At 44.6% G+C, this 23953-nt stretch overlaps 1 long non-coding RNA gene across 2 annotated transcripts in view; it reads left to right on the top strand.

Moving 5' to 3' along the window:
- Window positions 1–10045: 10045 nt before the first annotated feature.
- The window catches only part of LOC139272605 (uncharacterized), a 28048-nt gene continuing 14140 nt past the window's right edge, over window positions 10046–23953 (top strand). For both annotated transcript variants that reach the window (XR_011594904.1, XR_011594903.1), the window contains exon 1: window positions 10046–10187. This is a non-coding gene — a long non-coding RNA (uncharacterized lncRNA). The remainder of the gene's footprint in view (window positions 10188–23953) is intronic.

Here is a 23953-nt window from a genome sequence, read left to right as displayed (position 1 = left end):
ATTCCACTTTGACCCTTTAGAATTTTGCTGTACAGTGGCCCTTTTTGTTTTTTGCCTTGGGTTTCTCTGCCCTCCACTTTTACTCATCTCCTTTCTGTCTTTTGCTAAGTCATTGTGGAGACGAAGTCCTGTCTGCACGAGGACGCAATCCATTGTGTTGTGTAGCACTACCACCGTGCTAAATAGATTCAGAGTAGATCTAGCAGCTCAAAATTGGGCATCCATGAGGCGCTGTGGGCCACCAGCAGCAGCAAAATTGTATTCCACCACAATCTGTAACCTCATGGCCCAGCATATCCCTCACTCTACCATTACCATTAAGCCAGAGGACCAACCCTGGTTCAATGAAGAGTGTAGAAGAGCATGCCAGGAGTGGCACCAGCCTTACCTAAAAATGAAGTGCCAAGCTGGGGAAGCTGTAACACAGGACTACATGCATGCCAAAAAGCAGAAGCAGCTGCTATAGACAAGGCTAAGCGATCACACAACCAACAGATCAGATTAAAGCTCTGTAGTCCTGCCACATCCAGTTGTGAATGGTGGTGGACAATTGAACAAGTAATGGGAGGAGGAGGCTCCATGAATGTCCCCATCCTCAATGATGGCGGAGCCCATCATCATCACAGGCAGTCCCTCATAATCGAGGAAGACTTGCTTCCACTCTTAAAATGAGTCCTTAGGTGGCTGAACAGTCTAATACGGGAGCCACAGTGAGACAATCACTATCACTAGGTGGGTAGTGCTGGACAGGCTAATGGGACTGAAGGTAGACAAGTCCCCTGGTCCTGATGAAATGCATCCCAGGGTATTAAAAGAGATGGCGGAAGTTATAGCAGATGCATTCGTTATAATCTACCAAAATTCTCTGGACTCTGGGGAGGTACCAGCGGATTGGAAAGCAGCCTCTGTTTAAAAAAGGGGGCAGGCAAAAGGCAGGTAACTATAGGCCGGTTAGTTTAACATCTGTAGTGGGGAAAATGCTTGAAACTATCATTAAGGAAGAAATTGCGGGACATCTAGATAGGAATAGTGCAATCAAGCAGACGCAGCATGGATTCATGAAAGGGAAATCATGTTTAACTAACTCACTGGAATTCTTTGAGGCTATAACGAGCATGGTGGATAGAGGTGTACCGATGGATATGGTATTTAGATTTCCAAAAGGCATTCAATAAGGTGTCACACAAAAGGTTACTGCAGAAGATAAAGGTACGCGGAGTCAGAGGAAATGTATTAGCATGGATAGAGAATTGGCTGGCGAACAGAAAGCAGAGTCGGGATAAATGGGTCCTTTTCCGGTTGGAAATCAGTGGTTAGTGGTGTGCCACAGGGATCAGTGCTGGGACCACAACTGTTTACAATATACATAGATGACCTAGAAGAGGGGACAGAGTGTAGTGCAACAAAATTTGCAGATAACACTAAGATTAGTGGGAAAGCGGGTTGTGTAGAGGACTCAGAGAGGCTGCAAGGAGATTTGGATAGGTTAAGCGAATGGGCTAAGGTTTGGCAGATGGAATACAATGTCGGAAAGTGTGAGGTCATCCACCTTGGGAAAAAAAAAAACAGTAAAAGGGAATATTATTTGAATGGGGAGAAATTACAACATGCTGTGGTGCAGAGGGACCTGGGGGTGAATCCCAAAAGGTTAGTTTGCAGGTGCAGCAGGTAATCAGGAAGGCAAATGGAATGTTGGCCTTCATTGCGAGAGGAATGGAGTACAAAAGCAGGGAGGTCTTGCTGCAATTGTATAAGGTATTGGTAAGGCCGCACCTGGAGTACTGCGTGCAGTTTTGGTCACCTTACTTAAGGAAGGATATACTAGCTTTGGAAGGGGTACAGTGACGATTCACTAGGCTGATTCGAGAAATGAGGGGGTTACCTTATGATGACAGATTGAGTAGACTGGGTCTTTACTCCTTGGAGTTCAGAAGGATGAGGGGTGATCTTATAGAAACATTTAAAATCAAGAAAGGGATAGACAAGATAGAGGCAGAGAGGTTGTTTCCACTGGTTGGGGAGACTAGAACTAGGGGGCACAGCCTCAAAATACGGGGGAGCCAATTTAAAACCGAGTTGAGAAAGAATTTCTTCTCCCAGAGGGTTGTGAATCTGTGGAATTCTCTGCCCAAGGAAGCAGTTGAGGCTGGCTCATTGAATGTTTTCAAGTCAAAGATAGATAGATTTTTAAGCAATAAGGGAATTATGGGTTACGGGGAGAGGGCGGGTAAGTGGAGCTGAGTCCACGACCAGATCAGCCATGATCTTATTGAATGGCGGAGCAGGCTCGAGGGGCTAGATGGCCTACTCCTGTTCCTAATTCTTATGTTCTTATATTCACAGTCCCTGTCATAGGTGGGACAGATAGTCGTTGAGGGAAAGGGTGGGTGGGACAGATTTGCTGCACGCTCTTTCCGCTGCCTACGCTTGATTTCTGCATGATCTCAGCAGTGAGACTCAAAGTGCTCAGCGCCCTCCCGGATGCACTTCCTCCACTTAGGGCGGTCTTTGGCCAGGGACTCCCAGGTGTCGGTGGGGATATTGCACTTTATCAGGGAGGCTTTGAGGGTGTCCTTGTAACGTTTCCTCTGCCCATCTTTGGCTCATTTGCTGTGAAGGAGTTCCGAGTAGAGCGCTTGCTTTGGGAGTCTCGTGTCAGGCACGCGAACTATGTGGCCTGCCCAGCGGAGCTGATAAAGTGTGTTCAGTGCTTCAATGCTGAGGATGAGAGTACAAAAGGCAAGGCTGAAGCGTTTATAACCATCTTCAGCCAGAAGTGCCGAGAGAATGATCCATATTAGCCTCCTCCTAAGGTTCCCACAATCACAGAAGCCAGTCTTCAGTCAATTAGATTCACTCCATGTGATATCAAGAAAAGGCTGAGCGCATTGGATACAGCAAAAGCTATGAGACCCGACAACATCCCGGCTGTTGTGCTGAAGACTTGTGCTCCAGAACTAACCACGCCTCTTGCCAAGCTGTTCCACTGCAGCTACAACATTGGCATCTATCCGACAATGTGGAAAACTGACCAGGTATGTCCGGTCCACAAAAAGTAGGACAAATCCACTTCAACCAATTACCACCCCATCAGTCTACTCTCAATCATCAGCAAAGTGAAGGAAGGTGTTGTCGACAGTTTTTTTTTTAAACTCGTATTTTTTGTATGCCTCAGGGCAGACAGGAGAGGAGAATATGATCAGGAAGGTACCTGGAGTTCAGTAGATGTCAGCAGGAGTGTCTTGAAGGAAATATTTGAGAGGTGGAAAAGGAGGAGAAGACAACATGGGTAGAGGGATGAATTTTGAGATGACACATTGCAGCGGATGACACAGGACATGGTAAAACGTGAATCGAGGCAGTGCAACCTCGGTGAGCCATATTTCTGTTGGGCAATTGGAGTATTATGTGCAGTTCTGGGCATCTCATTACATGTAGAATATGAGAGACATGGAAAGTGTTGTGTCGCGAATAAAGCAATGTGACTGAGTACTGTAGATTTGAGTAAGTGTGACCTTAGGCTCTTTATTCTAACTCCAGAGTGCCAGCACAGCAGGGGAGGCCTGCTTATAAGACAGTGCTCCCAAGGGTAGCATACATAACATCACTCCCTCCCCAAAGTCAATAGTACACTTATTTACAGGGCGAGACGATCTGGGGCTTTCTTCTCCCTCGTTGATCGTCTCGGTACAAACACAGGTGCAAGTGAGTTGGCTGGGCCTTTGCTGGCCTTGCTGCGCTGCTGGGGATGATGAGTTCAGCTGCATAGTCAACCGTGATGTCGGTTGCCACTTGTGTGTGTGTCGGAGGGTCGAAGATGGTGGTGAACTCTTCAGGTTGCTCATGGCTGTCTGTGAATCGTAGTTTGGTTTGGTCCAAATGTTTTCTGCAAGTTAGTCCATTTGCGAGTTTGACCTCAAACACCCTACTCCCTTCTTTGGCGACGACAGTGCCAGCAAGCCAGTTGGGACCACGTCCATAGTGGAGTACATATACAGGGTCATTGGTTTCAATATTGCGTAACTATCTTGCGCGATCATGGTACATGCTGTTGATGCCGCCTGCTCTCAACATGATCATTTGGCGGGGGAGCCCCGGTGAGCGAGTGGGGTCTTGTGCGGTAGCTGAGCAAGACTCAGGACAGGCGGGTCTGCAGGGAGCCTTCCGATACGCGTTTCAAGCTTTGTTTGATGGTTTGGACTGCCCGTTGTGCCTGGCTGTTAAGATGCGGGCTTGAACGGGGCAGATGTGATGTGCTTGATCCCATTGCGGGTCATGAATTCCTTGAATTCAGCACTGGTGAAGCACGGCCCATTGTCGCTGACAAGGACATCAGGCAGGCCGTGCGTGGCAAACATGGCTCGCAGGTTTTCGATGGTGGCAGTGGACGTGCTTACAGACATTATTACACACTCAAGCCATTTTGAATAAGCATCCACAACAACCAAGAATATTTTGCCTAGAAACAGACCAGCGAAGTCAACGTGGATCCTAGACCACAGTTTGGAGGGCCATGACTACAAACTTAGCGGTGCCTCCCTGGGTGCATTGCTCAGTTGAGAGCAAATGTTGCATTGGCGCACGCAAGATTCCAAATCTGAGTCGATGCTGGGCCACCACACTTGGGAGCTGGCTATAGCTTTCATCATCACTATGCCTGGGTGGGTACTGTATAGGTTGCGCATAAGCATTTCCCTGCCTTTCTTAGGCAAAACCACACGATTACCCCACAAAAGACAGTCCGCATGTATGGACATTTCGTCTTTGCGCCGCTGGAACGGCTTGATCTCTTCATGCATCTTCGCTGGGACGTTGGACCAACTCCCATGGAAGACACAATTTTTTTTACAAGGGATAGTAAAGGATCCTGACTGGTCTAGGTCTTGTTCTGGCGGGCCGTAAAGGGTGACTTTTTGTTTTCGAATGCATCCATCTCCAAGAGCAAGTCTGCAGGCTGTGCCATTTCCACCCTGGTGGTGGGCAATGGTAGCCGACTGAGAGCATCAGCGCAGTTCTCTGTGCCTGGCCTGTGGCGAATTACATAGTTAAAAGCAGACAGCGTGAGCGCCCATCTTTGGATGTGAGCAGAGGCATTGGTATTAATCCCTTTGCTCTCTGAGAATACCGATGTGAGCGGCTTATGGTCAGTTTCTAACTATAAATAAGCCCAAACAGATACTGGTGCATTTTTTTCACCCCGCCAGAGCTTCTTTTTCAATCATGCTGTAGGCCCTTTCGACCTTGGACAAACTCCTGGATGCATAAGCGACCAGTTGCAATGTTCCAGATTTGTTTGCTTGTTGTAACACACACCCGACCCCATACGAAGATGCATTGCAAGCTAGCACTAAACGTTTACATGGGTCATACAGAACAAGCAGTTTGTTGGAACCTAACAGATTGCTGACTTTCTCAACAGCAGTCTCTTGTGATTTCCCCCATACCCAGTCATCTCCCTTGCGTAGCAACGTGTAGAGGTTCTAGCAAGGTGCTTAACTCGGGTAGGAAATTACCAAAATAATTGAGGAGTCCCAGGAACGACCGCAGCTCCGTCACGTTCTGTGGTCTCGGCGCATTCTTGATGGCCTCCGTCTTGGCGTCGGTGGGTCTGATGCCGCCTGCCGTGATTCTTCTCCCTAAGAACTTGACCTCTGGCACCAGGAAAACACACTTTGAGCGTTTCAACCTGAGCCCCACACGATCTAGCCGACTTAGAACCTCTTCCAGGTTCTGCAAGTGTTCGATGATGTCTCGACCTGTGATCGTTCTGGAAAATCACGGGGCGCGGAACCGACTTTAGCAGACTCCCCATGTTCCTTTGAAAGATATCCGTGGCCGATCGAATCCCAAACGGGCATCTATTGTAGATGAATAGACCTTTGTGTGAGGCTTTTTGAAGATTCCGCCAGCTCCTGCGTCATGTAGGCCGAGGTCAGGTCCAACTTGGTGAACATCTTCCCTCCTACCAGCGTCGCAAATAGGTCGCCTGCCTTGGGTAGCGGGTACTGGTCCTGCAGCGAAAAACGGTTAATTGTTACCTTATAGTCCCCACAAATTCTGACTGTGCCATCGTCCTCGAGAACCAGAACAATTAGACTGGCCCATTCGTTGAACTCAACCAGCTCGATGATGCCCTCTCATTGCAGCCTGTCTAGCTCAATCTCCACTTTCTCTCGCATCATGTATGTGCCTTGTGGTGGATGGGTCGTGTACCGGGAACCAAGTGGATCTGCACCTTCGCCCCAGAGAAATTTCCGATGCCTGGCTCAGACAATGACGGAAACTTGCTCAGAACCTGAGCACGAGGTGTCATCGATGGACGAAAGCGCTCGGATGTCATCTCAGTTCCGACGGATTTTTCCCAGCCAGCTTCTGCCAAACAGTGTGGGGCCATCTCCTAGTTCTCAGCTTGATATGAATAGGGCTCAGCTTGGGCCTGTGTGCCTTGATGCAGCACAGCTCTCTCGAAGACCTTTTTGCTCGCACCCGTGTCCAATTCCATGGATAGTGGAATTCCGTTCAGCTCAACTTTTAACATGATCGGTGGACATTTCGTGGTGAAGGTGTGTACCCCGTACACTTCTGCCTCCTCGGTTCGAGTCTCTCGTCCAGTTTGATCCACCATGGATTGGTCTTCCTTTGCAACGTGGTGGTTTGCAGGGTTTGCAGCTCGTCTGCACATTCGCTGGAGGTGTCCCATTGTTCCACAGCATTTGCACGCATAGTGTTTGAAGCAGCATTGATGGGCTCGATGATCACCTCCGCAGCGCCAACAAGGTGTCAATTGCCTCACATTCACGCTTCATGGAGGACTCAGTCAACTGAGGTCATGCAGCTGCAGGTGTGTACATTCTGACATATGCATTCCTGCCTGAAAACGACGTTACTTTGTGTACAGTACTTGCCGAAGCATCTTTATGCGGCAAAATTTGTTTTGTTGTTATCGCTGGTGGACATAAATGCCTGGGCTATCATTATGGCTTTGCTCAGGTTCGGTATTTCAACAGTCAATCGTTTGCACAGGATAACCTTATGGCCAATACCAAACACAAAAAAGTCTCTGAGCATTTGCTCCAAGAATCCATCGAATTCGCAATGTTCTGCAAGGTGCCTTAGTTCGGCGACATAGCTCGCCACTTCCTGACCTTCAGACCGCTGACAGGTGTAGAATCGATACCTTGCCATCAGAACGCTCTCCTTCGGATTTCGGTGCTCCCGGACCAGCATACACAGTTCTTCATACGATTTGGTTGTTGATTTCACCGGAGCTAGAAGATTCTTCATGAGGCCATAGGTTGTTGCCCTGCAGACAGTGAGGAGGATCGCTCTTCTTTTGGCAGCGTTCACACTCCCTTCCAGCTCATTGACCACGAAGTATTGGTCGAGTTGCTCCACGAAGGCTTCTCAATCATTACCTGCTGAGAATTTCTCCAGGATAACAACAGTTCTCTGCATTTTCGCGTGATGGTTCGGTATCTCGTCGGCAGTTGTTACGTCTCGAATAAAGCAATGTGACTGAGTACTGTAACTTAAGTAAGTGTGACCTTAGTCTCTTTATTCTGACTCCAGAGTGTCAGCACAGCATGGGAGGCCTGCTTATATACAGTACTTCCAAGGGATGCTGGGATCCCTTGGGACTCCAGCAGATTCGCCCTCTGGTGGCGGTAGAAATATGGTTACAAGGTGTAGCATAAGGTTACAGCAAAGATTTATGAGAATGAACTCCCGCTGTCCTGACACCTCTGGGCTCTAAGGGGCACAATGGACATGATCGTCACCGCACGGCAGATACAAGAGAAATGCAGGGTACAGCACCAATCCCTGTACATGGCATTCTTCGACCTCACAAAAGCCTTCGACACCGTCAACCATGAGCGTCCTCCTCAGATTCGGCTGCCCTCAAAAGTTTGTCACCATCCTTCGCCTGCTCCACGATGACATGCAAGCCGTGATCCTGGCCAACAGATCCACCACAGACCCATTCCACGTTCGGACCGGAGTCAAGCAAGACTGTGTCATCACACCAACGCTCTTCTCGATCTTCCTTGCTGCAATGCTCCATCTCACCCTCAGCAAGCTCCCTGCTGGAGTGGAGCTAAATTACAGGACATCTGTTCAACCTCCGCCGCCTCCAGGCCAGATCCAAGGTCGTCCCATCCTCCATCATCGAACTACACTACGCAGACGACGCCTGCGTCTGCGCACACTTGGAGGCCGAATTCCAAGCCATTGGCAACACCTTCACCGAGGCATACAAGAGCATGGGCCTTACATTAAACATCGTAAGACAAAAGTCCTCTACCAACCTGCCCCCGCCACACAGCAGTCTCCCCGGTTATCAAAATCCATGACGAGACCTTGGACAACGTGGACAATTTTCCATACCTCGGGAACCTACTGTCAACAAGGGCAGACATTAACGGCGAGGTCCAACACCGCCTTCAGTGTGTCAGTGCAGCCTTCGGTCGCCTGAGGAAGAGAGGTTTTGAAGACCAAACTCATGGTCTACAGAGCAGTGGTGATACCTGCCCTCCTATATGGCTCAGAGATGTGGACTATGTACAGCAGACACCGCAAAACACTGGAGAAGTACCACCAACGCGGCTTCCGCAAGATCCTGCAAATCCATTGGCAGGATAGGCGCACCAACGTCAATGTCCTCGCTCAGGCCAATATCCCCAGCATCAAAGCACTGACCACGCTCGATCAGCTCCGCTGGACGGGCCACATCGCCCGCATGCCTGACATGAGACTCCCAAAACAAGCGCTCTACTCAGAGCTCCGACACGACAAGCGAGCCCCAGGTGGGCAATGGAAACGCTTCAAGGACACCCTCAAAGCCTCCTTGAAAAAATGTAACACCCCCACCGACACCTGGGAATCCCTGGCCCAAGACTGCCCAACGTGGAGGAGAAGCAAACGGGAAGGCGCTGAGCACCTCAAGTCTTATCGCCGAGAGCAAACTGAAGCCAAGCATCGACAGCGGAAGGAGCACGTGACAACCCAGGCTCCTCACCCACCTGTTCCTTCAACCACTGTTTGCCCCACTTGTGACAGAGATCATAGGCCCCGCATTGGACTCTTCAGTTACCTAAGAACTAATTTCTAGTGTGGAAGCAAGTCATCCTCGGCTCTGAGGGACTGCCTATGATGATGACTAGAATGAACCCATGAATGACAGATTATAGTTGCAAGAAAAATTGGACATCTTTCCATTAGAACAGTGAAGTTTAAGGGAGGAACTTAATCGAGGTTTTCAAAATTATGAATGGTTTTGAGAAGGTAAATAATGAAAGATTGTTTCAATGCTCATAGATGAAGAATTGTTATTAGAAGAGCAAATCAGGAATTTAGTAGATTCTTTTCCATTGGAACAGTCTCTTACCACAAGTAACAACTGAAGGAGAGATTTATAAGATCAGTTAAAAAAGGAATTGGATAAGTATTTGGAAAATATAGAAGAATACAGGGACATTGTGTTAGCTGTTACTCACTTGGTAGCACTCTCACCTCTGAGTCAAATCTAAGAGCTATTACTTGTATAGGCGCGATGGCCCAAATGGCTTTTCTCTGTGCTGTAATTTCTATGATTCATCCTATTTCTGCCCCCACGCTGACTTTGGCCATTTGCAAACGTTGTCCGATCTCCAAAACAAAACCGTTGGGCCTCACACTGCTGTTAAGATCTTTCACTCCCTACAAGGTGGAAAGCCTGCAATCCCATGTCCATACATAACCCAAGATATCAAGGGGTATGGGCCACAGACGGGGATATGGAGTTAGGTCGCAGATCAGCCTCATTGAATGACGAAATGGCCTTCTCCTGTTCCTGCGCAAGTCCTTATTTAACAGAGCAAGAACGCTTTGCAATGTGGTAGCTCGGGAGTACAAACAGATGGCGAGAGACCCCCTGGGGATTCCTCTGAAGAGATCCCCAATGTGCAGGGTAACGATTTGCTTTCGGTCGGTTGTAGGACTGAGTCAGTGCGCGGCGCTCGAGCTGCCTTCAGTGGTGCGCAGCGTCATCTGGTGGGCAGTCGCCGCAGCGAAGGGCTGGGGAGACGTGCGGCCGGCCACACGCCAGCACTCGAGGGCTTGACTTTCTCCGCCAGGCGCCGGGCCCCAGGTTCACTGGGTGGGGCGGGGAAGCACCATCGCCTTCCTGTAAGGCCGGAGGTCAACTAAAGGTATTGTTTACAATAGGTGTCTTTGTGAATGGCCCGAACCTGCTGATCTAGTTGAGGACATTTGTTGAATTTAAATAGTGAAATGTAGAGACAATATAAGGCGCTCACCGAGGATGCTGCTACTCATGTGGCGAACAGTGGAATAAAACAACAGGTTTAGGAATTCAAAGCATTAAAATGACACTTAAATACTCGAAACCAAAGTTCAATTTCGCCAACAAACATACTCTTTCTTCTGAAGTTCAACTACTTGGTAAATCTTTTCATTTTTTTAAATCTGGTCCAAATAAAAATTAAAATATACACCTTTCAGGTGCTTGCCAACTGATTTAAATATGGTAGAAAATAACAATCCGATCAAAAAAAAAGGATTTTTGAGCAAGGAATCAAATGAATACCACAGATTGGTGCAGGTGGGGGTTACTGCGGCCCAGCTCCCCTGTGACCCTGGGTAGATCTGCCCCATGTGTCTCAGTTCAACTGTTGATGACTCTGGAATCCATCTACAGGAAAAGGGAAAACTCACCTGTTACTTAAAGGGGAAATCAAGCCTAGAGTAAGGGAGTACTTCTTTATCCAAAGAATTGTCCCATTTTATACTACCCTCACAATGATTCAGTTTGATACAGATACATTTTAAAATCAAATTTCTGAGCTGCCGTAAGCTAGTCTTTCATTGCCAGCTCACTCCATGATGTTACAGACCGTGAGCATCCTGTGCTGTCAGAAGTGACACCTTTGGAATCTGTGACTATGGACTGCACTGGCAGCTGCTCTGGAGCCACAGAATTCTGGGAAACCGCGCTACTGGCTCTGGTTACAGAGGACTCATGGTTGTGTGCATGTCCAGGGGTCCATCCTACCACGTCAACTCTTGAGCCAATCTGAAGTTCCAGGCCTTGTATCTAATACGACCATCCTGACAACACTTAACAGGTACAGGGGACCACAGGGAGAGAGGTGCAAGGAACACACAGAGGAGAGAAAAGTGTGTGGAACAGAGAGAGGCAGAAAGAAGTATAATGAAGACAGAGAGAGACAAAGGTCTGAAATTCAAATCCAAAAATGAAGATCACCTTTAAAAATATAGAACTAAAAGAGCTGAAATGCCACACATGATTTTTGAAGCCATAGGTTAAAAGATCTGGGGAGAGTTTCCACTTTGAGCAAAATTGGGAAATTGCTCTCAAAACGCACATGAAATTGTGTTGGTTAGGTTACGTTTCAAGTTTCCGCTAAAATGAATTTGTATAATCACAAACTTAAAATCTTCTATGAACCAGCGCAATTGGGCAGCGTAATAGAACGTAATTGTCTCTTTTTTCGCCTTTCCATTAAAAAGTGTTACTTGATGTATTTAACCTGGTGCAGTTTTATTAATAAAATTGAAAATGTTTATTGGCAAAAATAATTTTTGATATTAAAAAATGTGCCTACTAATGCCTATGCGCCTAAGAAAATGAATGCAATTTGAAGAGCCTTTCTGAACCAGTGCAATTGATGGAATTTCAGCAATTTCGACCTGGAGGTTTGGCCAGTTATGTGGGCGGGATTTGCTTTGAGCAATTTGAATCTAGAACCAGCGCAAAAGAAAGCAGAAAACACATAGGCCCTGAAATCCCAGTTTCTTCTTCCCGCGGGTGTTCGACTAAAAATAGGACAAAAGATGCGCACTTACCTTTTGGTCAAACGCTCGACAAAGATCCCGGACTCCAGGCCTCCTCTTCTTGCACAACGGAGTGCGTTCACGTTGGGAAGTCCATAGGAGTCACGTGGGCCTGGACACCCAATCACGGTAAAGTATTTTCTCATTCAGAGTAATAGGAGTTTTGTAAGTCCAAAATTTCTATTACGATGAATGAGAAACACCTCCAAATACTCAAACACTATATAAAACATTTAAAAAAACACCTCACATAAATACATTATAGAAATTCAAGTTGATAAAAATGTTTTTGAAAAAAATATATATTTGCTGATTTTTTAAAAAAGTTTTAATTATGGTTTAAAATAAAATTACCTGAGTGGGCAGGATTTTTAACATAAATATGTATTTTTAAATTTTATTTGAATGTTTTTGATATGTTTTTAAACTCTTACGCTGGTAAAAATAGGCTATGCACCTGCTTTTACCAGGCGCAAGAGTTTTAAGGACATTCGCTGGGCAATTGGCCAATCTCTGTCGTGGGAATGTCTTTCTCCCCGAGATGCGGAGGATCCATCAAGCCAGAAACTTGACAGATCAGAAAAGCCGGTTTTTAGCGCATGTGCATTGTGCGCCGAAAACCGGTTTTTCCGATGCCTTCCTGGGTCCGTACACACTCCGTACGGACCCAGTGGGTGGAATTACAGGGCCAATGTAAGTGGTTTTGAGCATAACTCAACTATGTTTTAAATTACCCGATCTTTAGCTCTGGTTTGTCTGATTCTGTAATCTGGGTGCAAAACAAGCGGAAACTGAATAGTATTATCAAATTCAATTTATACGTCTTGCTTTTTATTCTCTCTTTAATCTTTTGCCTGTAGCACAGTGTCTTTGAAAATAATGTATTGGGTGCTTCCTCCACCCACTTTTGTTTCTGTGTAGATTCCAGCTCCCCAGCTTTTATTGTAGTGTTTAGTGCTATTTGTACTAAGGAATGAGTTGAATGGGTTCATCAGTCCATATGGACAATATGACCAACAAGACATCTGATTGCCATTATCATTGGATTTTGTTTTCGACATAGCGAGTGAGTCTCTGGGGTTAGTAGCTTTGTAGTAGTGTTGTAAAAAGAAACAAAGCAAGCTGACAAATTAGTCAATTAGTGAGCCCCCTGTCTCCATCATTATTTCCCTCAGTCTCACTTTTTATATGTATTTGGCACCTTATTTATAACTCTCTTCCTGCATGTATACTTTTTTCTGTACATGCATCTCTCTTTCTGTATTTAAGTGTATATGTGTATGATTCTGCTTGTAGGTATCATTTTATATGTGCCTTTCTGTGTATCACTCTCTTTCTTTGTCTCTTTCTCTGTTTATCTCTTTCTGAATGTGACTGTGACTCTATAGAATAAAGATTGATATGCGTTATGCCCATTTTTTGGGCGCAAAGGATGCCAATCTTGCAGTGGGATGGCCTGGGCCTTTGCACAGGAATTGGTCCCACTGCTAAATTCATGGGGCCCGGTTTTTAAGTGTCCCAGATGGATGCTCCTTGAGTACGCTAATGAGCAGCTTTTCAAATTTAGTCAGCGCTGAGCGGGCCCACTTCGGATTCTACAGCAGCCCCTGTGGCCTCCAATGACAAGCGAGAGTCCCGCACGGCAGCAACCCAAATTATTTTTGTGGAGCCTGGAGAAGCACTCTCCATGGGGAAACACGACAAAAATAATATCAAACTTACCACGGCTGGATCACTTTGGCTCTATCTCTTAGCTCTGGAACTCCCTCCCTAAACCTCTCCGCCACTCTACCTCTCTTTCCTCTTTTTAGACACTCTTTAAAATCTACCTCTTTAAACAAGCTTTTTGGAATCTACCTTAATTTCTTCTTTTGTAGCTCGGTGTCAAATTTATCTGTTTTGTCTTGTTACACTGTTGAGAAGTGCCTTGGGACATTTTACAATGTTAAAGGCGCTTTATTATTATTGTTCGTGGAAATCATCAGAGCATGCATCGGGCACATTCCAACCAATCCTAACCTAAAATAGCAATTGTGTTCAGGAGCCTGATTTGCATATTGAAATAGTCCGACTGCCGGAACCTGGTCGGCTCTTTGGGCGCCCAGTGTTAGGCCCCTTTCAGAAGATCTGTACGCGTGTGTCTGTCTGTATGTGTATACTATATTCTCTGTCCGTATGTATCTTTTAGTATGTGTCTCGTGCATCTGTGTGTGACTGTCTCCTTTGTGCTTTTGTGTATGTTTACCTCTCTGTGTGATTCCCTCTCCTTCCTGTGTGTGTCTCTTTGTGTAGCCCTCTTTGTGTGAGTGACTCTCTTTCTCTCTGTGTGTGCTTCTCTTTCTGCATGTATCTTTCGGTGATCGTCTCCCTCTCTGTTTATTTGTCTGCATGTCTTTTTTGTTCTTTGCCTCCCTCCTCCATCCCGAGTTTCAATCAATTCAATAAAAAAGTGGTCGCCAGCTATGAAAAGGAATAATAACTTGAATGGACCCAATTCATTAATAGTCCCTCATAGTAAACACAAGATATGTAAGAGTATAAAGCTCCTGATCCTCGAGATGCATACAGAATGCAGTACATGGAATCCTGTGATAACAGCCATATGACCTGCTCATGTAGTGAAATCTCTCATTCCTCAGTACAAGTTATATTAGCGTAAGAGCAAGTATGAAAGTGACGTACACTTGCCGAAAGGGATACAGGCTTGGTACTTCAACCAAGTAGTAATTTTTCTTGTGTGAATCTGGAAAATTAATGTTGATAGATTATTAGATTATTTGACCCTGGATCAGGGAGGGTGGGGGCGTGGGGTTGGTGGGGTGGGAGTAGGAGTGGGGGGGTTGGGGTGGGAGTGGGGGGGCGTGGGGTGGGGTGGGGTGGGAGTGGGGGGGTGTGGAGTGGGCGGTGCTGGGTGGGAGTAGGAGTGGGGGGGTGGGGTGGAGTGGAGGGGGTGTTGGGTTGAATGGGGGTGGTGGGGTGGGGTGGAGGGGGGGGTGGAGTGCAGTGGAGTGGGGGGTGGGTGGGGTGGAGTGGGGGATGGGTGGTCGGGTGGGAGTGGGAAGTGGGGGGTGGGTGGTCAGGTGGGAGTGGGGGGGGTGGAGTGGAGGGGGTGTTGGGTTGAATGGGGGTGGTGGGGTGGGGTGGAGTCTGGGGGAGGGGGGGTGGTCGGGTGGGAGTGGGACGTGGGTGGTCAGGTGGGAGTGGGGGGTTGTTGGGGTGGGAGTGGGGGGTGGGTGGTCAGGTGGGAGTGGGAAGTGGGTGGTCGGGTGGGAGTGGGGGGTTGTTGGGGTGGGAGTGGGGGGGGGGGGGGGGGTGCGGTTTGGGGATGCATCACAGCCGAGCCAGATCCATCCACACATTTATACTTCTGGCGCGGGACACTAGTTCGCCATCAGGAACGGGAATCCTGGCTGATTTTTCCTGTCGTAGTCCAAGGGGCACAGAATCCAATTGTATTGCCCATGCTGCTGAGGCAGCTCGGCATCGATCAAGGATTAAATCATGAATGATTATTTTTCTAAAAAAAACAATACATACTTAGCAAAACATTACCACAATTTCACATGATTTGCAACATGTTTTTATATACACACACACACACACACACACACACACACACAAAACGATCTCCTGTGGCATTGTACACGGGGAATCATGACCAAGTGGGGTCCTCAGTTAAGTGGAGTTAGACTGAGTGTGGGGAGTAGTTGTACCAGGATGTGCAGATGTGTCGTATCTTCGGAGAGCACACAACCTGTAAGATGGCTGCAGGTTCCGGAATCTTCTGACCTGCTGGTCAGGTGACCTGCTCTTTGTTAACAGCACTAGCTGCAGTAACACAGGCATCCACAGTGTGGTGCTACAGATATCACACTTCTCCCTCCTTAATGAAGAAGTTATTATACCAAACAATTATCATACATAACTTGCATGGTTATACATAACAAAGAATATGGACTTATTTTGCCATATTTACAAATCAAGCTTAACCACGTGTTTTCTGTTTCGAAGAGGATACCTTCGCTCTCGAACAGAATCTTCCAAACATGATGTCGAATTTAAACTCATTCGAGGCTGATCCTGAGGGAAGTTTTCCTCCAAGGGACGCCGTTGATTTCCATTTGAACTCTCTCTAACTTCAGACTGTTTGTTTTCCTGACTCGGACTCAGACTTAAATTCTGACTTTCTCTTAGATTTGTTTCCAGTACATTGGATGTAGGATATGCTACTGGTGTATCAAAACTATCTGATGAGTCAGAAATAATTGAATCACTCCCACTCTCAACTACTTCCATGTCTGTGGGTAAAATATGATCAATGTGAACAAACCTAACCTGTCCATTATCAAACATCTTGACCAAATTTGTGCGAGGACCACATATCTTCACCACTCTTACTGGTAACCGCTTTACCCATTTATGGTGATGGTTCTTCACTCTCACCTTCTGATTTAATTTCACACTTCTCTCTTTTACTCTGCCTCTATCATGATTATCTTTCTATCTTAATTGTGTCTCTTCTATGGACTGTGCCAAGTTTGGTTTTAACAACGAGAATCTGGTTCGTGGTTGTCGTTTGAGAAACAACTCTGCTGGTGTTCTACCAGTAGTTGTGTGAGGAGTATTACGATACATTATTAGAAAATTAGCCAATTTGTGGTCCAATGACAACTGTCGTTTCTTTGGATTTGGATCCAACATTTGTTTGATGAGGGCACATTTTACAATTGTACAAAGCGCTCTGCTGCACCATTCGAAGCAGGGTGATACAGTGGAATCTTGGTATGTTTCATACCATTTTTGCTCGTGAACTGTGCAAATTCTTCTGAAATTGTGGTCCATTATCCAAAACAATTTCTTCTGGGAGGCCAAATGAAGAAAATAATCTTCACAAAATATCTAATGTTTTACTTCTTGTTATTTTCCACATTGGAAATTCCTCGACCCATTTCGAATGGCTATGAATCACAATGAACAATTGTTGTCCTTCTAGCTCAGCAAAATCAATATGTAGCCTTTGCCACCCTGGGAGGCCATTTCCATTGGTGTAATGGTACTGATGGTGGTTGCTTGCTTACCGATTGACATGTCGTACACTGACTTACGATGTACTCTATACCTTTATCAAGACCTGGTCACCATAAGTAACTGCGTGCAAAACTCTTGGTCAAGCACATTCCCAGGTGCTGGTCATGGAGGTCTCCTAATAATTTGGACCTGAATTTATTTGGTATAACCACTCTTGCACCCACCATAATACAATCTTTATTGACTGATAATTCATTCCTACGAATGAAGAATGGATGAATATCTTTGTCTGTTATCTGGTTTGGCCATTCATTTGCTATATAATCATACACCTTTGACATAACTGGGTCACGTTTGGTTGCTCTACCAATCTCTTCAACTGTGACTGGCAGTTCATCAATGTATGAAAAATAGAACACCTCCCCTATCAGGTGTAACTTGTGATGGGGAAGGCAATCTAGACATAGCATCAGCATTACTGTGATCAGCTGATCATCTGTATTCAATATCATATGTATATGCTGACAAAATCAACGCCCATCTCTGCATTCGGGCTGCAGCTAATGTTGGAACTGGGGACTTTGGATGGAGGATTGCTGTCAGGGGCTTATGGTCCGTAACGAGAGTAAACTTATGACCATACAAGTATTTATGGAAGGAACTTCTTGACCCCAAAAATTAATGCCAAAGCTTCCCTTTCGATTTGCGGATAATTACGCTCACAGGCACTGAGAGTGCGTGAAGCAAAAGCAATTGATCTCTCCTCCCCACTACTTAATACATGAGAGATTACTATCCCAACTCCTTACGGAGAGGCATCAAATGCTAGCTTGATCTCCTGAGATACGTCATAGTGAAATAACATGGTGCTCTCTATCAAGTTACTTTTACACTCCTTGAATGCTGTATCGCATTCTTTGACCACTTCCAATGGACCTGTTTTTTCAAAAGTTCATTCAGTGGATGTAATACTGTAGCCAAATTTGGTAGGAACTTCCCGTAATAGTTCAAAAGACCCAAAAATAATCAAAGTTAAATGACATTCTTGGGAGTGTGTGCATTTCTGATTGCATCCAGTTTTTCCTTGGTTGGATGTAAACCATCTTTGTCTACTCTGTACCCTAAGTACTCCACTGAGTTTTGAAATAACTTACGCTTGCGAGCAGAAACTTTTACCCTGTGCTTCTCTAGCCGTTTGAGGACTTCATTCAATATGTTATTATGGATTTGCCTATTTGGTGCTGAAATTAGTATGGCATCTAAATAGCATACTACCCCTTCAATACCTTGCAAAATCTGGTTCATTACCCCTTGGAATATGGCAGGGACAGAAAACACTCCAAATGGTAGCCTGGTAAATTGATATAGGCCTTGATAGATATTTATAGTCAAGCATGACTTGGACACCTCATCTAGTTCAAGCTGTAAGTAGGCATTCGTAAGATCCAACTTTGAGAAAATCTGACCCCCTGTCAGTGTTGTGAACAATTCTTCTATATTTGGCAATGCATTGGGGATGTTAGCCTCTAGAACCTGGTTTACGGTTACTTTATAATCACCACACAATCTTACCTTACCATCGGACTTAGGTACAACAATGGGTATAGCCCAATTACATCGATCTATCTTAGAAATAATGTTCTCAGTCTCTAGTCTATTGAGTTCTTGCTCAACTTTCTCCTCCAATGAATATGGTACGGAACGTGGCTTGCAGTAAACCGATCTAGCATCCTTCTGTACTCTGACACTCACCTTGAAGCCTTGAATTGGACTGCCCGTTTCACAGAACACCTTCGGATAATTCTTGATGACATCATCCTTTGACGCAAATCTCGTTTCAACACGAAAAATCTCACTCCAATCCAGCTTCAGTGTTCTCAATCAATTTCTTCCTAGTAAGGCAGGCTTGTCTCCTGCCATTTCTATTGGAGGCAAGCTCTGAACTTGATCCTTGTATTTCACTGGTACGGTGATACGACCTACCACCGGAATGTTCTCTCCCGAATAGCCTCGCAGCTGTATCTTGGCTTTCTCCAATGGAAATCCCGCAATTTGTCGAGGTATAGCGACTCCGGTACTACATTCACGGATGCACCAGTGTCAATTTCCATGGGTATCTTCAATCCTGCAACACCTATGTGGATTATAATAGTTTTTGAATCGTCGTCCGTTAACCTCGTGTTCCTGATGACGTTTTACTCTAACATCTCCTCGTCCTGTTGTTGTTCTTCCATGCTATATAGTCTCTGGGGATTTCTACTCATAGCTTTGAAAGCTGGTTTACCCTTCAGTCCGCATGCCTTTGCAAGATGCTCACTTTTCCTGCAGAAGAAACACTCTGCCTTCACACATGGACAACTTTGAGCAATATGTTGTCCCAGGCACCGATAGCAGGACGTCAATGCTCTGAGACTTTGGGGCCCACCGCCTTTTACTTTGAACCTGCAGGCGATTCACCTCAGTTGTCTGATGACTAAAATTCTTGGGAATATTGGTCGGCCATGCTCATCGACCTAGCTGTCTGACAAGCTAAATCAAAAGTCAAGTTAGGCGCTGTCAATAACTTTCTTCTGATCGCATCATTTTTCACAAATAAAGCGGTCTCGCAATGCTCTGTTCCGACAGTCTCCGAAATTACAATGAATAGATAGCTTTTTTTAATGCTACAATGTACTCACTGATATTTTCTTCGGCCTTCTGATTTCGTATTCCGAAACAATAACTTTCAGCAATTTCTAACCGAACGGGGCTGTAATGTTGTTCTAACTTAGTTAGAATCTGTTTCAGCGTTGTATCCTTTGGCTTGACAGGCACAAGCGCAAATTTATCAGCATTTAATACAACTCGGGCCCGGCCTCAGTTAAGAATATAGCTCTTTTTTGTTCCAACACTGCCCGGTTATTATCTTCATTACCGGGAGTTTCGATTATATTATTTGCAGTGAAAAACATTTCTAGCCGATCCACATACGCTCTGAAACTTTCACGGTCGCGTTGAAATGTCCCCAAATGCCCTATAACTCTCATAGGGGCAGCCAGTTTGACTCTGACAGTTTAACCAAGTGTGCTCGTAATTTACCTCGGATTTGTAACTGTTTCCAAAAACAGAGAAGCTCTCAAAATCTCTCTGTCGGCTGGCTGAATCCTTCACCAACAAAAATTTCAGCTTTGTATTATCCGATTACATCCCATTGTCATCGCCAAATGTCATATCTTCGGAGAGCACACAACCTGTAAGATGGCTGCAGATTCCGGAATCTTCTGACCTGCTGGTCAGGTGACCTGCTCTTTATTAACTGTACTAGCTGCAGTAACATAGGTGTCCACAGTGTGGAGCTACAGACATTACAAGATGTAATTTAGTCCCCATTTTAAAGTCATGTATTCTGTCCTTATTTTTATACAATACTTTGATTTAATATTATGTATAGTTAAGTAGCAAAGCTTACAGCAACTTGGAAAGCCGAGATGTAAAATATTGCGTGGACCAGAGCATCTGGAAGATGCAAAGCTAAGGCATTATAGTGGCACCACTGGTGAATGGGTGTAATTATCGCACAAGTTTTATCGACACCCTGCATGATAAATGTGCTCTTAGAAACTAAGAATGGAACTTGCTGACAGAAAATGTGCACAGAAGTATGGTTTGTAACTCTTGTGTGCGCGCGCGCGCACACACACACACACATGCACACACACACTCATATATATACATTTACAAATTGAGATGAATTGTGCTGATACATTTTAGGTCACATTGTATTCACAGATCAATACATAGAGGTATATACACAGTTCAGTAGTCTTAGCACTTTACAAAAATGGGATGGTGCTGATTTTTGGGATGCAGTTACAGATCATTTGGGATCAGGGCACAAGCAGTGTCATCTGGAGTGTTGGCCCGCTTGGATGAGAGTGGGTCGGAAAACCTGGAAGAGGGAATGGAGAGGCGAGATAATTTGCAGCTCTACAGGTCCTGTTCTGACTAATGGACGCCTATTCAGATATTTTGCCCACATGTTGATAATGATGATGCTGAATCCACAGTGCATGTGCATATTTTTAGTGATTTTATTCAACTTAATAAATAAGTGGTATCTCAGTGTACAATAATTTGAGATAATCATACTTGGCTAAATAAGTTACTTTTCATATCTGGACAACTACAATTGTTGTCGATACCGTGCTGAATAAAATGATGCCTAACTTTTTGTACTTTATTTAAAATTAAGCTCAGAAAATGTGAAGTGTTTAGAAGCAACATAAAAAATTCTCACTATAGTGTGGCAGTGATATCATCAAATGAATGCTGCACATTTGGATCAAAGTTATTTCTAATGTGTTTTCCTACCAGCCCTCTTGCTCTGTCTGAATCCAATACTTTAACCACAGCCTAGAAAATTAGATGACATAAATTATGCAGGATTATTCTGCGAACGTAAATTATATTTTCAGTGCCCAGTGAAGTGATAATTCACACAAGTGACAAAAAATGATCACACGAGTGAACTGTTACTTGACAGTTGTCAGCGATGCACACAACATCCTCAAATTCATTTAGAGGCTTCACTGAGATTATCCGCAGAACAAACAGAGAATCTGACTGGAGGTAGTCTGTTTGGGATGTTTCTTTTCCTCAATCAGAAGACCATTGTATAATTCATTCATGCCTGGAGCACTTACACTGGGGAGCAAACACTAACAATTCAGCCATTTGGGAAGTGTTCTTTGTGCTGTACGGAATGTTTCTGAGTTAAAGATATAAAAAGAAAAAATGTGATTATTGGAAATCCATAACAAAAAAAATCTATTTGTACCAACCTGTTCTGATGAAGGTTTCATAATCAACTTTATTTTCTCTTTCAGAAGCTGACAAATCGGCTATGTACTTCCAGAATTTTCTGATTTTATTCCATATTTTGGAATAAAGCTGAATAGGAAATTCCATTCAGGACAATGTACTAAAATCTCTTGAGGTTGGATATTTGTAATTGTTTTCTTGGATTTAGTGGAGGAGACTTTCCTAGGTCTGAGCCCCGGCACAATGGAACACTCAAGTGTGGTGGATATCGAGTGGGTTTTAGTGCACGCCTGTAAAGGAGTCTGCCTGATTTTCTTTCATTAAATTTAGTGGAAGGAACATTGGGTGGGTTCCTTAATAAGCATGCACCCTGACCCACCTGTTTTTCTGATGTTCGCTGCACCTAGGACATCCAGTGCACCTGCAGACTCAGGAAAAGCTTTTCTATTGTCTTGAAATCTTAAATAATGACCTTTGATTTAGTCCCATTACTTTAGTTAGATCAAGCCTTATAATCTCTGCTTTAGAAAATATGTTCCTTGCCCAGGAACAGAAACTCAGGTTTCCATTGCCTGAAAACAAGATCTTGATACTGATAAAGAATAGCATCCTAGAGGTTGTGAGTTCAAATCTCACCATGCTAGTTATGAAATTAAATCCAATAAAAATCTGGTAATTTGTGGGCTGGTACGAGATTGAAAACCAGACTGGCTTTCAGAGAAAGGGCACTGCCTTGTTCTGGCCTTTGGGATGACTCTAGTCCCACATTATGTTGTTGAATCAATGCCCTCAGGGCAACTAAGGATAGGTAACCAATACTGCCTTGCCAGAGTCATCCACATAGCAAGAACAATACAAAAAATAGATCTTTATGATCTTAGATATCATGTATGTCACCATGTGTAAATGATAGCGAATCTCTGTAATCCATCATTTCGGACAGAATGTTGGTTAAGTTCAAAGAGTAATTTCCTCTCCCTTCTTCTGATGGCATCAACCATACCATTTATGAATAATGCTTAAGCTGATTATACCCCTCTTGAATTTACTAACTTATCAATTACAAAAAGATTGCAACTGCTCATTAAATATCCTTTTCTGAAATTTTGATCTCGGATTTTCCCCAGTCTGGCCCTAGTTTCCTGAGCTAGGGAGGGGAAAAAATTTACCAGGATTCCCACTTGTGATTACAATCTGAAGATCCCTGTTGGAAAATATATTTGTGCGAACATTGGATAAGGACAGGATGTGGTGCTCCACACAGACAAAAGTTTACATATGAACCCCACTTGGATTTCCGGCACCCATCGAATTCTGGAGGGGACCAGAAATGATTGAGAAAAAGTTACACATTTCTGGTCTTCATCTTGTTCACCTGAGTTAAAGAGGTATTTAAGGAAGTTTGATATCTGGGAAGCATTGCAATATGTTTTGGATATGCACCCAAGAAATTATTTTAAGAGTGGAAGCAAGTCTGCCTCAATTCCGAGGGACTGCCTATGATGATGATGATGAATTGTTATGGACCACCAGGACCAATTGTAAATGAGTTTGTTACACTGTTTTGATGACAACATGATTATTAATTATTTTGCCTGTTATGGTCGGGTTGCTATGGTGCAATAGAGCATAGTATCATCCGCACAATTCGCCATGTGGTGACTTCCTGATTTCAACATGCTAACACAGAGAGATGGAAAATATAAGCCTCTCTCAGAGCAAGAGGGAAAATTGAAGGCCCAGTCACCCAGAGCAGTTGCTAGGTTCCTCCTAGCAACCAACAATGCCATTGGCAGAGTTGTAGGAATAGTAATGCAGCAAGCAGCTTTCAAGAACAGAAAAGAGAAACGCATTTTTATGTGTGTGAAGGACCAAATACCATTGTCTTGGACATTAGCAAGGTTGGAAATAGTAAGGGAGAAGGAAAGGTAAATCAGTAGTTTGGGGTTTTTGAGGCAGTATTTTATAGGAGGAAGTGAAGACTGAAAAGGTAAGAACTTCCAAACTTTAACTTCTGGGAACGATTGAGCCAGCCTTTGCTCACTGAGCCACTGAGGAGCTACCTCTGCTCTTTCAATTCTGAGTTTATCAATTACACTTAGACAGTTTTGCATGTTGCAATTAGACATGTTTAGAGGCACTGAAAGGAACAGAAGAATGTTGTGTCATAAACACTAACAACAAGCGGATTATGATATTAAGTGTTATGATAATGTACATGTTATGTTGTAGTTATTTTTTAAACACACTTGTCAGCTAAATTACAGATTAT

The sequence above is a fragment of the Pristiophorus japonicus genome, chromosome 9 (assembly GCF_044704955.1).
Source record: "Pristiophorus japonicus isolate sPriJap1 chromosome 9, sPriJap1.hap1, whole genome shotgun sequence".
Taxonomy (NCBI): Eukaryota; Metazoa; Chordata; class Chondrichthyes; family Pristiophoridae; genus Pristiophorus; species Pristiophorus japonicus.
Note: the sequence above shows the minus strand (reverse complement) of the source record. Positions and strands in the feature narration are given on the sequence as shown.